Genomic DNA, 14,072 nt, shown 5'->3' on the forward strand with positions numbered 1-14,072 from the left:
AGACGCTGGCCCATGGAATCTCTCTGCCTGTTCGGTGGCTTTCTATCCCCCTCGGTGGGCTGTTGTCTTCAGTCGGGACTTGGGTGGGAAAGGACCTATAGTCCAGACCGCAATCAGTTAATTAACTCAGTCCAGTGGATTCTGGACCTCGTTTCAGAGACTGAGTACCCCCTGTGTTCTCCGGTTTCCGAGTCGGTTCCCCGGGTCGGTACCAGCGGTTCACTACCCTGTCCCAGTCCACCACGGTTCCACCGAGCCGTATTCCCGACTACTGCAGGCTAAGGCCACCGTTTGCCTTCCAGCCAAAGGTGCCCGGGCTCCAACCCCAGCACCTGTCAGACTGCTGCAGACCTGGGCACAGGCCTGCTTCCACTCTCCTTCACTCCTGTCACTAGTCTACTTGTTTTTCTGCCTCAGGCCCTCTGAACTCCTCGGTGGGCGTGGCCCCCTGGTGTCTCCATCAAACACTGAGAGAGGTGACTAGGTTTTAATGGTTGGCTGATGACACCTTTTAGGGGGACAGGTGTTGTGCGGGGGTCTATCTGTGCCTACCTGGCTAGTCCAGGGCATCACACTAACGTAGTTGCAGGGGAGGCGCGAGCTCTGACGGCTGCGTGGACAGGAGCGGTGACGAAGGGCACAGGGGCGGAATGTGCTGAGGGGCAGCTTCAGGCCACAGCATCGGGTGAGAAGCGGCAGTGGGCGAGAAGGAGAAGGAAAAGGATGATGAGGTGGTGCGTCTTGATGATAGGGCCAAGAGCGAGGTATATGTTTGCTTTGAGGGTACGCTGGGGGCGCATCTTAAAAAGGAAGTAAGGGATAAGATTTGGAAAGGGGAGTATGTGGAAATATTTTCCTTGCTGCCTCCGGAGAAGTTTAATTTGGATAAAGCTAAGCCGAGTGATTCCAAAAAGGAGAAGGAGGAGGAGGAAAAGCACCGTTATAGGCTTATTCCTCGGACATTTGCAAATTGGCTGCAGGCATTTGCAATTCTCGCTAGTGTTATTGGGGAGAAGGAACCAGAGCATTGTTCGGCATTGTTTGGGTATATGGATGCAATTGGGGAGGCTTATAGGACTTATGGTGGTTTAGCCTGGCTGCGGTGTGATGAGCAGTTTCAGAAGAGGAAAGCTTTGCGGGCAGGCATGCGGTTGGATCATAAGGGCACATCCTTATGGATGAGGTTGATGGCGGCTCCTAGTCAGCCCTTTCGTGAGGGAGCTGGGGGATTGGGTGTTGGGGCCCCGGCAAGTCAGAAGAAGGGGGTTTTGTTGGCAATTTAATGAAGGACAATGCAAGTTTGGAGCGGCATGTCGGTTCAAGCATGAGTGTTCAGGCTGTGGAGGGGGACATAGTTTGGCCAAGTGTTTTCTAAAAGGGAAAGGAAAAGCTGGGGATGGGGCTGGAAAAAAGGGATGACGCCAGTGAAGGTAGAGGCGAGGGTGCCTTTTCTAAATAGGCACCCAGAGGCAGAAGTAGCATCCCTTTTGTTGTCCGTTTTTTCCCACGGTTTTCGAATCCCATCATTGGTTCTTCTGTGCCGCCTTATTGGAATTTACGCTCTGCGAGGGAGCACCCTGACGTTGTCGGTGAAAAATTGGTAGAATTGGGCAGGATGGGAGGTCCGTTTAAGGTTCTGCCATGCTCAGGTTTGGTTGTTTCCCTTTTAGGGGTGGTGCCTAAAAAGGAGCTGAATAAATTTAGGCTTATACATCATCTGTCCTACCCAGAGGGTTCATCGGTGAATGACGACATTCCATCTGAATTGTCGGCGATGTATTATGTCTCTTTTGACAGGGCTTTGGATTTGGTTAGGTCGGCTGGCCGGGAGCGTTGATGTGGAGGTGGCGTTTAGATTGTTGCCGGTGCACGGGGAATATTTTGTTGATCGGTTTCTGCCTATGGGTTTTTCAATTTCTTGTTCGTATTTTTAAGCTTTTAGTTCGTTTGTTGAGTGGACGTGTCTGGGTTGTTGTCTATCATTCATTATTTGGATGATTTCTTCTGTGTCGGGCCGGCGGGTTAAATGATTTGTGCAGGTCTGTTGTTTTCATTACAGAAAGTGGCGGAATGTTTTTGTATCCCTTTGGCACGGGACAAGACAGAGGGTCCAGCGTCGGTGATGTGGTTTTTAGGGATCGAAATTGATGCCATGGTGATGGAATGTAGGCTTCCAATGGAAAAGATTTTTGGATTTGAGGGCTGCAGTGACGGTGGTGAGGTTGGCAAAGAAAGTGCGTATGAAGGTGGTGCAGTCTTTGTTAGGGAAGTTGAATTTTGCATGTGTGCCGCCCCCGTGCCAGCAGCCGGCGCTGCTCGGATTCTGGCCTTCTGAGGTGGTGGCTCGAGGGTCTCCGGACCCGGGGGTCTCGCGGACACACCAAATAAAAAGGGGGGACGTAGATGTACAGGCTAGGCCATAATAAGTTTGTGACTCCACCCATGGTGTGTGGTGAGGTGGGACACCACCGCTGCTGTTACGGGGCATCCGGGGGAGATGTTGCGCAGCAATTTGTTAACCCCTCCGTTGGTAGGCATGGTGGCCCCGGGACACGGTGACTCGGTGCAGGGGATGGCGACCGCAGGGGGTGCTAGTGTACTCACTATTAAAACTTAACCTTTAATTGGGTTATTTAAAATAGATATACAAACTGTGATCCAAACACCATTAAAACCTGGAAATGATGGGACCAAAATGTACTGTGTGTATCTATGGCACCATCATTTACAGAAAAGGGGGGAACGGGTAACGTTCACCTAAATGAACAGCACCGGAGACGTGCTGAGTTTTGCAACACACAAATAGCTGATGTGGTATCACTGATTAGACGGATGCTGTGTAAGTGCAGCCTTCAAGGATGAGTGTATATACAAGAAGTAGCATGCCACTCAACAGACATAATATTGTCACTCAGCGTCATCAACACCAGACCAAAAAGAAATATATGAATGTCCCACTATAGAGCTAAACTGGTGTGATATGCTCCAACAGGGGACAACCAATACTCATGCACCATGACAAACAATGCCCAAGAAATAGAGACCTCATAATGCATATACCCTGCTCAATACCGACAGCGGCAGGGGGTCAGGGACAATAGGATGTCATGTACAGTGTAATATTAGGACCACTTGAAGTGGAACCATCTCACCCAGTCCTTTTGTCGGTGAGGTGTCGTCCTTCTCCAGTGCTGCTTGGTCCAAATACCGGCACGGGGGGAGCAGTGGCTTGGTCACTGGCCCTATCCAGGATACCACTGACCCTTAGATAATCCACAATAACTCCCGCCCTTACAAGGGCAGTCCACAGCTGGCCCTGTTGTGGCTGACCCTAATAACCATCAAGCAGGTGGCTCCCGACGCGTTTCACAACGACTGCTCATCAGGGGAGGCTTGGAACACCTGAAAATCGTGGTTTTGGCTCAAACTTGGAGCTCAAACCTGTGTGGCCTGGTATCATTGAAGGTGTACGATGTACTGAGGTAATTAAAGGGGACCTTAGTCCCACCTCCCTTCCCCAAATTGAAGGGACCGCCCAGCACGATTATGTAAATGATGCGGCGGCAATAATGAAAACCTGGATGATATATGACAACTCAACCCCAAATCGTGAGGGCGATATGATGATCGCTAACCAAAATAAGATGCAGTAAAAAGCAATCCGTTAAGTGTAAAGAGACGTAGCTCTTACCAGAAAGGACACACGTTTATTTCCCTCTCATTTGGTAATCCAGTTGAAGGACGCTGTACTTCCTGGTAGTCCGATCACGTGAGTAGTCACGTGATCGGAAATGTGAGGACCAATAGATATCGGTCGCGTCATGCAGAACCCGACCGCTCGTCATCAATATGCGGCGGCCTGTGGAACGCAGGACTTCCTGGTTCGCCGGTCACATGATCAGTCACGCGGCCGGTGACGTCACCAACAGAGGAAGGGGGCGTCTACAGGATATCGGTCTCCCGGCCCACTTCGTGACGCACAAAGTGCTCATCACGTGATCGCGGCCGGACAGATAAAGCACGAAACTACATGTTTGTTAGTGCATATTAGGTCGCAAAATAGGACGCGTATTGTTAGCACTGTAGGCCGCATTAAATGGTTGGGAAAAACCCGTATGGATACACATTACGGGATACTCAGACAGATTGCAATGCTCCTATATCATAAGGGGAAAATGAAATGCATAATCGCACCTCAGTCACCCCGATAAAAGGGGGGGGGGAGGTTTGGGGGAGTTTAGTTACATTTTCATTGTACTCATCCTGTCCGTTCAACCTATAAACATACAGGTCACCCATATGGCATATACTCATGATGATGCGTCCGAGAGGACATAAAGATGCATGTGATAGAAAAGTTAGACTCAGAAAACCAATCACATAAGCAATCCCATCCAGTAACATCAAACCAGTACAATAATGCCAAATTCGTATGGGTAACCAAAATGAGGTCTGGGAAAGGGGAGGATGGAGAACGGGGGAGGGGGACAAGGGGATCACTGTGCTCATGTTAGTGAGATAAAAGTGATATATAAGGAGATTGTGTAGACAATCATGTGTATATTAGATCCCAACAGGATATCAAGATCACGTGTGATCTGATAAGGGAATTCAGTTGATATTAGCTAGAGATACAAACTGGGGAACAACAGAGAAACGGGGGCAGATGAGGGAGAAATTTAGATGAAGCATCCGTAATTGAGCTGTTCGTTCAAACCAGCCGGGGAGACCGTATTGAGCCGGAAGATCCACCTTGCCTCTTTTTGCAGGATCAACCGGTCCCAATCTCCCCCTCTGATTGGCTTTTCGACTTTCTCAATGCCGATAAATTTTATGGCATCCTTTTTACCCCCATGAGAGACATTGACATGACGTGCAAGGGAAGTATCCCTGTCATGTTCAATGTCTCCCATGTGGTCTCCAATGCGTCTGCGGAACTCTCTCCTTGTCATACCGACATACTCAAGTCCGCATATGCACGTTGCCTTATATATGATGCCCTTAGTCCGGCAATTTATGAAATCCCGGATATTAAAAGATTCCCGTGTCACATTTGATACAAAGGTCTTGCCAGGTGAGATAGAAGAGCATGATACACAATCGCCACATCTGTGGCACCCCTTCACATTAGACTTGAGCCACGTTTCTTGCTTGGGTGCCATAAAATGACTATGGACCAATCTATCCCCTAAAGATCTCCCCCTTCGATAGGTGACCTGAGGATGGGGACCTACTGATGTTTCCAGGTCACTGTCCATTGTCAAGATTGCCCAATGTTTTTCAAAGATGTTTCTGACAAGATTGGCACCGTTAGAAAACGTGGTAATAAATCGAGTGATTGGCTCACCTACCTCCTTCTTAGAGGTTTTTAGTAAGTCGGATCTATTTTTGGACCTTGCCTCTTTGAAAGCCTGACTCAGCACTTTTTGGGGGTAACCTCGATCGAGAAAACGCATCCTGAGGTCATTCGCCTGCGTAATAAACGAAGTGTCCTCAGAGCAGTTTCGACGAATTCTGTAATATTGCCCCTTGGGGATACCTCTCCTGAGGGGGGCCGGATGGTTACTATCCCACCTCAGGAGGGAATTGGTGGCGGTCGGCTTCCTATAGGTGGACGTGCTTAAGGAACCATCCTCTGTTTTCCTGATGCGGACATCCAAGAATGGCAACGAAACAGGGTCCGCCTCAAACGTAAAGCGGAGACCTATCTCGTTGTCATTCAGTTGGTTTATGAATATCACCAGATCGTCTCGGGTACCGCGCCATATGATGAATATATCATCGATATAGCGCGCCCAGAGATCGATCCGGTCAGATGTTAGTCCTCCATCACCCTCCTCGGAGAAGACAATAGTCTCCTCCCACCAGCCCAGGAGCAAATTAGCGTACGAGGGAGCACAAGGGCTCCCCATCGCGGTGCCCCTGAGCTGGTGATAGAACCTCCCATTGAAAGTGAAGACGTTATTCCTCAAACAGAATTCTAGTGCTTGCAGCACGAATTTGTTGTGAAGATGGTATTGGCAGCCTCTCATAGAGAGGTAATGTCCTACTGCCCTAAGCCCCATATGATGGGGAATAGAGGAATAGAGTGCCTCAACATCGATGCTGACCAACATTCTGTCCTCACCCACAGAAATACCGTCTAGTTTCAAGAGAAGATCAGTGGTGTCCCTTGTATAGGAAGGGAGGGATTCCACAAAGGGTCTCAAGATCACGTCCACGTATGAGCCAAGGTTATGACATATCCCACCGATCCCGGAAACAATTTAATATCACATGTTGCTATATCTATACCAATTGTACATGTTGGAATTCTTTTCTAATACCTACTGGTTCTGAATTGGTGCTATATTTGTACTCACTATTAGTAAAACACACAAGTCTCTGGTAAACCAAGGTGATGGTGGCCGTTGCCGTTCTGGTCCCCCACCTGGCTGGTGGTCTCTATTCTTTTCCTGCACTGCTTTGTGTAAGGTGGACTTTCCTAGTGTGAAACTCAGGAGTCCACTCCCGGCTGGATGTGGCCTAAGGAGCCGTGCCCGCAGACGCTGGCCCGTGGGATCTATGGGCCCTGGCGGTGACCTCTTATCCCTAATCGGTGGACTGTTGTCTTCTATGAGGGACTTTGGGTGGGACAGGACCTCTATTCCTGGCCTCAATCGGTTAATTAACCAGTGCCACTTGATTCTGGTCGTGGCTTCAGGGTCCGAGTAACCCCCTTTGTGCTCCAGTTTCTGGGTCGGTTCCCCGGTTCGGTACCGGCAGGCTACAACACTGTCCCAGTCCACCTCAGTTCCACCGAGTCGTCTTTCCGTCTCCTGCTGACGGAGACCACCGTCTGCCTCCTAGCCAGTGGCACCAGAGCTCCTACCCTGGTACCGTTCAACTTGAACTTTTCTGCTGGAGCTACACTTAGCTCCAGCCCACTCTCCTCTCCCAAATGAACTCCAAGCTTGACTCTACTGATATCCTGTTTTTCTCGCCCCGAGCTGTCTAGACCCCTGGGTGGGCATGTCCCAACCGTCTGGTTACGCCCACTGGTGTGTCTATCTTTCCCTCAGGGGGTGACTAGGGTTTCTGGTTGGCTGTATGTTTCCTAGTGAGGGAACGGTGTAATGCGGGGGCCTAACTGTGACTACCTGGTTTTGCCAGGGCATCACACTCCCCCTTGGTTAAACACAGACCGTCCGCGGGCTGTCCGACCACCACCGTTTATTTAACTGGAAAAAGATAAAAAGAATAAAACAGTTACAAGTATAATAACAGATTTACAGTTAGGTATATTTTGTTTGCTTCCCTTACAGGAGGCATGTTACTTAAACGTTGCACATATAAAACCGGGATGGGACAGACCGGGTTCTTCTCACTTCACCCACCCAAAACAACCTTCCCCCTGGTGCCACCGCTAAGCACTGGTGCGCACCCCTTTGCCCAAGTCCAGGGTAGGTCCAGGTTTTGCCCAAACGGGCCGGGTAAAAAGTTCCTTACCCGGCAGTCCTTTTTCAAGGCAAGGGCCCCACGTCCAGGGAACCCCTGACCCGGAGGGTAGTCACTGGTTTTGCTGGTGACAGGGCCTTGGCCGACTCTACCACAGGACCATCCTCCAACCAGCCTCTCCAGAAACTGCGGCTTGGTGAGAAGGTTGGTCAGGGGCTATTTACAAGACCCAAAAGTTTATGGGCTGGCTCGCAAGTTATAAGCCCTTGTCCTTATAAACGAGGGTTTAACTGTAAACCGGGATCAACAGACGGTCCCAACGGGGACTTTGCATGGAGGTAGCCGGGAACCGCTACCTAACTTTCTTAATCTGGTGACGACCTAAGTTGATTGGCATTCATTCACACTCATATTTACACAATGAATAGACACCACCCACTAGATTGCGGTCTCTCTGTACCTTACCTAAGTGGTGGCTGACACACGTTAGGGCGTGTAGACCTTCTAAGCACTCTAGGTTTACATGGAACTGGTGGGGGAGAGGGAAGTACAGCCCCCTCTTCCCCAACGTCGGGTATGGCAGAGACCTGTGGGGGCGGGTTGTAGGTGCATCCCTGGGCGCTGGTGATGGTGTGTTGCTGATAGGCTCTTCTGGCTCTACATCTTCCACGGGTTGTGGGAACATGATAACGGGAACAATCACCGTTCCATTCTGCATAGGCCAATCAGCTGGAAAATCACCCATCACAGTGTGGATCACCTCTTTCTTCTGTTCCACAGTCGGCGCAGGAGGGTAAACCTCTTCCACCATCTTCAGGGGTTCTGGGCACTTCTTCAGGTGGTCCCTGGAAACAGTGGCCGTAGTTTTCCCCTGATCACGACTAACAAGGTATGTTTTCTGGTCTCCCCATCCAGTGGGTTGGATAACGTAAGGGGTCCTCTCACTGATCATCCAGCTTGTGCGTCATTCTCTTCCTCTTCAATACTACATCTCTGGGTCCAAAAGGCGCAGCCCGAGCTCGCTTGTTGAAATGTTGCTCTTGTCTCTCTCGGCTCTGGCGCAGGTTCCTTTCCACATATTCCTGGATCAGCCGGTACTGCTTCTGTCACTTGACGTCCCAATTGGCAGTGGGGGCAAGGGTTTCAGGTACCTTGACGTCTAATTCTAGATCCACCGGCAACTTTACAGGCTGGGCTTTCATCAGATACACAGGCGTGCATTTAGTGGAGCTGCAGCGGATATTATTGTACATGTCCACCAAGTCGGGCAGCTTCTCGGGCCACAAGTTTCGTTCTTCCAGAGGCAAGGTCCTGAGGAGGTTAAGAACCAAGTGATTCATTTTCTCACACATCCCGTTAGTCTGGGCATGGTAGGCCGTGGTCCGGATCTTCTTGTACCCATACAAGTCCGGGCCCTGGTCCGTAAGCACCTTCTCCGGGTAGCCATGCGGCCGGCAGAAGTACGCCTGGAAGACCCTGGCTGCAGTGCGGCCCGTTAAGTCCTTGACGGGGACCACCACCGTGAACCTGGAGTAGGGGTCTACGATGGTCAGGGCGTACGTATATCCGCTTTGGATAGGCGTGAGCTTGACATGGTCCAGGGCGACCAATTCTAACGGCTGGCGGGTGACAATCAGCTACAGCGGGGCCTTCTGATTGGTTTCGTCCTGTCTTCTCAGCGCACAGGTACCACATTATCTGCACTAGGCCTCTACGGACTCTCGCATCCCACTCCAGTAGAAGCGCTCCCTCAGCAGCATCTCCAACTTCATCCAGCCGAAATGTCCGGCCCCATCATGATAAGCCTTCAGGACCTTTGGTACGTATGCCTGCGGCACCACCAGCTGGTGGACCTTCTCGTGTGTCTTCGGGTTGATCAATCCCCTGTACAGCTTACCCTATTGCAAGTAAAGGTGGTCCCTCTCTTTCCACAACCGCTGAGCTTCAGAGGGGGCTGTAGGCTCTAACCTGGAAGCATCTTGAGCAATCATCATTTTGACTAGCCGGACCACGGGTTCCTGATCTTGGGCTTATAAAAACGTGGGCAGCTCTATTTCCTCTAAACCATCTTCCTCCACCCCTTCATTGGATAGGTGTGACATCTGGGACAATGCCTCCGCTTTGGTGTTCTTGCGGCCGGCCCTGTACTTAATGGTGGAGTGAAGTCATAGTTGGCTAGTCGGGCTACCCATCGTTGTTCTAGGGCCCCCAATTTTGCCATGTCCAGGTGTGTCAAAAGGTTGTTGTCCGTATAGGTGGTGAACTTTGCCAATGTCAGGTAATGCTTGAACCTCTCCGTTATCGCCCAGACGAGTGCCAAGAACTCCAACTTGAAAGAGCTGTAATTCTCGGGGTTTCTCTCCATCGGCCGGAGCTTCCTGCTTGCATAGGCAATCACCTTCTCCCTGCCATCTTGCATCTGGGACAGGACAGCACCCAAGCCCACATTGCTGGCGTCCGTGTAGAGAATGAACGGGACACCATAGTCGGGATAGGTCAGGATTTCTTCTCAAGTTAGGGCCGACTTCAATTGCTGGAAGGACTTCTCGTGATTCTCACCCCAGGTAAACGGGGGTCCGGGAATTCTGCCATTCTTGGTCTGTCCCACGAGGAGGTCTTGCATGGGTGCGGCCATCTTGGTGTATCCCTTGTTGAAGCGACGGTAGTAGCCCACCAGGCCCAAGAACTGCCGCACCTATTTAACCGTGGTAGGCTGCGGCCAACTCTGGATGGCAGCAGCAAAGATAAGCCTGGCTCACTATCTGGTTGGGTGCTCTGGAGAAAAATAGCCACTTAAATAGAAATGTAGCTCTGGCACACCTTGAAGAAAATAAGGTAGAAAGTCTTGGGTGGTGCTGAATGAGTTTTTATTGAACATAAAAAGAAAAAAAGTCTGTCCCCACATTTCGGTCCAAATAGGACCTTTCTCAAGGGTTCTATCAGACTAAACAGTGGAATCAGTAATCAAAGATGCACCAAGGCGAAACCGCATAGGGTCATCATAGACATGAAGATGCTAGTTTAGGTACTGTAACCATGTGACAGGGTTTCCACATAGGTAATTCTATGATATCGGGAGGAGCCGTACTAGGATGTCTTAAAAGAGTAGAGGACTAAAATATAGTCTGGTCATATATTATAGGACGGGATAGGCCCAGTATCGGCAGACAGTGTGTAATGTCGAGTGGGATTTTCTGTAAATAACAGGATAAACCGGGCAGCTTATCAAAGTGATTGGAGCAGGATAGCCGGGTCACTAAAGGTGGGACCAATAGGCATTAAGTCTGTACTGAAAGGTAAGAAGGAGCATACCGCAATAATGTAACAAGGTAAGTGCCTCTGATTGGAAGAGGAATCCTCTGGCCTGGTTTATTTCGTGTCAGAACCAGCTGCATTAGTTTCAGGACAGATCATGAGAGAAATCACTTGGAGGACAATCAGGGGACGTATGGGGAACGCTGGACAGTGCCTGTGTCCGGGTTCGAGTGTCCTGGCCAGCTGCTGCCTCTGGATGGCAACTCTGGATGGCAGTGATTTTCTCGGGATCCGGGGCCATACCTTCAGCACTCACCACATGCCCGAGGTACTGCACTCTGGGCTTCAACAGATGGCACTTAGAGGGCTTCAATTTTATCCCGTACTTGGAGAGGGCTGCAAAAACTTCTGCGAGGTGTTGTAGATGGGCTTCATATGTCTTGGAATAAACAATCACATCATCCAAGTACAGCAGGACCGTCTCGAAGTTGCGATGTCCCAAGCAGCACTCCATGAGCCTCTGGAAGGTTCCCGGGGCATTACACAGCCCAAAAGGCATGCTGTTGAACTCGCAGAGTCCAATCGGGGTAGGGAACGCAGTCTTCTTGAGGTCTTCATCCGCAACCACCACCTGGCAGTAGCCACTAGTGAGGTCAAGGGTAGAAAAATAATTAGCAGTCTTCAGCTCGGCCAATGGCTCCTCAATGCGAGGGAGAGGGTATGCATCTTTATGCGTTATCTGATTACTCTTCCGGTAATCCACACATATTCTCATAGTGCCATCCTTCTTCTTTACCAGGACCAATGGAGCTGCCCAGGGACTACAGCTATCACGAATGACCCCTGCCTCCTTCATGTTCCTCAACATATCTTTGGCGCACTGGTAGTGTGCAGGTGGGATCAGCCTGTACCTCTCTTTAATAGGTGGATGTGTGCCGGTGGGAATATGGTGCTGAACCCCCTTAATCCTCCCGAAATCTAACTGGTGTTTATTGAATACCTGCTCGTACTCTTGCACTACCCGGTACACCCTCTCCTTGTGATGTGCGGGTGTAGATTCGGTGCCGACATGTAGCTCCCGGCACCACTCCTCTAACTGTTCGGATGGGGTGTCACTGCCTGACTGTGATGCGGTGATAGTGGAGGTTGCTGCGTGAATGGCGTCTGCGTTTACAGTGAATAATTTAGCAATGGTGGCGTAGCGGGGTAGCCTAACCTCTTCCTCTCCACAGTCCATCACTCTCACGGGCACTCGTCCATCGATCACCCCTCTGGCTGCCATCACTGTGGGCCAATGCTCAGACGACAGAAGCTCCACCACTGCCAGGTAATCCTGTCCACGGGGACTACCCTGCTACTCTATATAGGGCATAGTCGCTACCTGCGAACCGGTGTCGAGAAGGTCGTAGGTCGGGATACCGTCCACAGCAAGGGAGATGATGGGGTGACCTCCAACGTACCAATCACACCAGTCAGCTGAGCCTTGAGGGTCTATTCCTGAGGATTCACATCAAACATAGATAATGGTATAATGCCTCAAGCATATGGAAAAATATTGGAATATACAATGAAAAATGCTACTTGCTAATTTGAACATGTGAATAATGAATTGCATACCTGCCATGAATATTAGGAAAAAGGAGATATTTAGCAATCGCATTGATCAATGTAACTGAGCCCCAAGACCTCGTCAAGGTATATCTCTATATTGGGGTCCCTAGCTCTGTGACCCTAACTGTGTGTCATCTCATTGCAATTAAAAACTGCTGTGGGTGGAGAGGGGTAACTAAGGACTTTCTTATATAGGAGATGGAAAAAACATGGTCGAAAGGGGCGGAGCTGTGTTCACATTCAGAAAAAAAACTACATATAACTGAATAGGATAACTGAAGTGAGCACTAATATATATATATATTATGAGTGCAAGCCAAAAATTACATACTATACAAGGATAAGGCTGCACATCAGACATAGATAATGGTATAATGCCTCAAGCATATGGAAAAATATTGGAATATACAATGAAAAATGCTACTTGCTAATTTGGACATGTGAATAATGAATTGCATACCTGCCATTCACATGTTCAAATTAGCAAGTAGCATTTTTCATTGTATATTCCAATATTTTTCCATATGCTTGAGGCATTATACCATTATTAGTGATGAGCGAGCATGCTTGTAACTACTCGGTACTCGCACGAGTATCGCTGTACTCGGGCTGCTCGGCGGGGACCGAGTAATCTCGCGATACTCGTGCTGTACTCGTGGTCTTCATTTCTGCATGTTGGCGCTCTTTTGAGAGCCAGCCCTCATGCAGGGATTGGCTGGCAGACCACTGCAATGCCACAGCCCTGTTAGTTGTGGAATTGCAGTGGTTGGCCGGCCTGCACAGCGTGACTGAGCCTTTATATCGGCCGGCGCGCTGTGCTCTGCTCACAGCTATCCAGACTGTCAGTGCAGGGAGAGTGTCGCTGATTCAGGGAAAGCTTTGCGGCCCTTTATAGCTTTTTCAGTTGCAGGACTGCAAACAGTGTGACCAAAAGTCCTTCTCAGGACTATTCTAGTTGTATACAGGCAGGCAGGGTATAGCCAGGTCGGAGTACAGTAGCAGAGTCCTTCTCAGGACTATTGTTGCTATATACAGGCAGGGTATAGCCAGGTCTGAATACAGGCTAGTGACCAAAAGAGTCCTTGTCAGGACTATTGTACCAGTATACAGGCAGGCAGGCAGGCAGGGTAGTGGTGACCGTATACCAGCCTTCATCATATCTGGGGCTGGTGTACACAGTGTAAAACAGTCCAGATAGTGTCTGACTTGTCTGTAATTGTCGCTCCCCAAAAAAACCTGTTAGGTTCTTATTGCGTCCGTGCTTGGTTTTTAAAACCGCACATGTGTGCCTGTTGGTGGCAGCGTACAGGTGCACTTGTGTGCAATTTCCAGAAACTTTGATATAACGCACAAGTAGTGAATATACACGTCAGCAGTGCACAGCATTGCAAAATGCGCAAGGGCATTGGCAAGGAACAAGGAAGTGGACGTGATGGTGGTGCAGGCAGAGGCCGAGGTCGTGGGCAAGCTCTAATTTCGCCACAACAAAGGGCCACATCTAGTCGCTCGCACGTCCTGTCCCAAATTCTTGGGGACCGCAGCAGTACACCGCTCTTGAACCAAGACCAGTGTCAACAGGTTGTTAGTTGGATAGCAGATAATGCTTCCAGTCAGATTGGCACCACCACAAACACTCTGTCTTCCACACGGTCAAGTGTCAGTAGCCGTGATACTGCACCGCACATTTCTGAACCTGATCCTCCTTCCTACCACCAGGCTGAGTACACGTCCTCCTCGGACATTAATGATCCCACACTTGGACACTCGGA

This window comes from Anomaloglossus baeobatrachus, chromosome 4 (genome assembly GCF_048569485.1).
Source record: "Anomaloglossus baeobatrachus isolate aAnoBae1 chromosome 4, aAnoBae1.hap1, whole genome shotgun sequence".
NCBI classification, from domain to species: Eukaryota; Metazoa; Chordata; class Amphibia; order Anura; family Aromobatidae; genus Anomaloglossus; species Anomaloglossus baeobatrachus.